The sequence below is a fragment of the Sapajus apella genome, unplaced genomic scaffold (assembly GCF_009761245.1).
Source record: "Sapajus apella isolate SASKATOON/1434 unplaced genomic scaffold, GSC_monkey_1.0 scaffold15, whole genome shotgun sequence".
NCBI lineage: Eukaryota > Metazoa > Chordata > Mammalia > Primates > Cebidae > Sapajus > Sapajus apella.
The window spans coordinates 27,321,289-27,323,481 of record NW_022436955.1 but is presented as its reverse complement, the minus strand read 5'-3'; positions in this window follow the sequence as shown (position 1 = coordinate 27,323,481).

Below are 2,193 nucleotides of genomic sequence, written 5' to 3'. Positions count from 1 at the left end.
TGCAGGCTCCGGAACCACAGGTCAGGTCTCAGGCTGAGACGGGACGGACGCAGGCTCCGGAACCACAGGTCAGGTCTCAGGCTGAGATGGGACGGACGCAGGCTCCGGAACTGCAGGTTGGGACTCAGACTGAGACGGGACGGACGCAGGCTCCGGAACTGCAGGTTGGGACTCAAACTGAGATGGGGAACGCTCAGGGAACAGGCTCCATGGCAGGGGCGGGCTTGTGACTTCAGCCTTGAACTTGGGACACACTGGAAACTACTCATGACAATTTACTGTATACCTACTGTGAGCCAAGCACTGCTGGGCTCTTTGCAGAGAAAGACACTGTGGTCAGAGTGGTTGCCCAGGGTTCCTGAGAGCAAGTGGGATGGAAACCAGGTCTGTGAGACTGAGCCCCTGCCCTCTTAGCCACTGTGTCCCTCTTGTGATGACTTCACCTGGGCACTGAGTAGCACTTTCCTATAGGATTAGTTCAGAACACTAAGACCTAGGGAGTAGCCATTTATCACCCTCAGCTCTGGCTGCTGCCTATTTTTGTCTCTTGCTCTGCACTGTCACTGTGTCAAAGATGACATATTTAAGACTGAGTGGTCAGATCTCCCTCAGGAAAAGCAAGGAGCTGGAAGACACCTGCCTTTCTAGAGATTCTACAGTAAATGTGAGGGGTAAACAGATGAAAGGTTTGTAACACCCATGAAGTAAGGGAAACTTTGGTTCAGTGCAGTATCATAGAGGGACTACAGGCTTCTTCTCCTTATCATGTAGACTGAGGCATGGGGAAGGGAAGTTAGCATATCCATCCACCCATCCTTCCATCCTCCGCTATCTGTCCACCCGTCCATCTATCTTCCATCATCCATCCATCTTTCTTCCGTCTATTCATCCATCCATCTTCCTTCCATTTACCCTCCACCCTCTATTTATCTTCCATTAACACTCTACCATCCATCCATCCATCTATCCATCTGTCTTCCTCCCATCTACCCAGTCATCTATCCATCTAACCATCTTCCTTCTTCCTATCCACGTTGTACCATCCATCCATCCATTTTCCTCCCATTCATGTTCCTTCCTTCCATCCACCCAGCCATCTATTCATCCGTGCTCCACCATCCATCCATCCATCCATCCAACCATCCATCCATCCATCCATCCAACCTTCCTTCCTTCCATTAACCCTCAAGCATCCATCTATCCATCTATCCATCTATTCATCCATCCATCATCCATCCATCCAGTCTTCACTGAGGACCTGCTAAATGTGAGGCACTGTAAGAAGCACAAAGATAAGGTTTGATTAAAAACAGAAAACCACCGATGACTGTGGAAGCTGGGTGATAAGTTTGTAGGTTCATTATGCAATTTCTCCCTGCTTTTATATTCGTTTGAAATTTTCCATAAGAGGTTAAAGAGATGAGGTGTGAAATGTGGGAGCTAGGAGTTGCAGTCCTGAGCACACCTGCCACACAGAGGCCATGGATGTGTAGCTCTTTGTGGGCTCCCTGAAGGCAGTAATCTTGGAGTCTGGGAGGACCCGGCAGAACACAGCCACCTGGGGAGGCCTTGAAGATTTGAGGACAGGAGGGGCAAAGGGGAAAGGGAAGAGGGAGGGAATGAGAATGAACCTCAGGCCTGAGGACGGGCGTGGGCTGGGGGTGTTTCTGGTCTCCCATCTCTGCCTGTTGGACAATGCTCTCTGACACAGAACACTCTGGCTGCCTTTGGGTCTGTCAACCATTCACAGGCAGCAGGCCAGAGCCTGGTGAGATGAGCTGCTAGTCAAAGCTGTTAACTGCCCAAAAAGGTTTTGAGGAACTGGTGCCTAGCCTCACATGAGCTGGATAAGATATGTTTTTATCCCAAACAGAATGGACTCTGAATGGCTGTGGGAGGTCAGGGAGCACACTAAAACTGCAAAAAACAAAACAAAACAAAATTGTGCACTGCAATTGTGCACTGTGGGTGTTCTGTGCACTGCGTTCTCATGTGCAATGCGTGTTCTGCAGTGTACTGTGTTCTCCTGTGCATGCGTGTTCTGCTGTGTTTGGTGTTCCCCTGTGCACTTTGTTCTCTGCACGGCATGTGTGTTCTTCTGCACACTGTGTTCTATGCACTGCCTGAGCGTTCTGTGTACTGTGTCCTCCTGTGCACTGTGTTCTCCTGTGTACTGCCTGAGTGTTCTCCTGT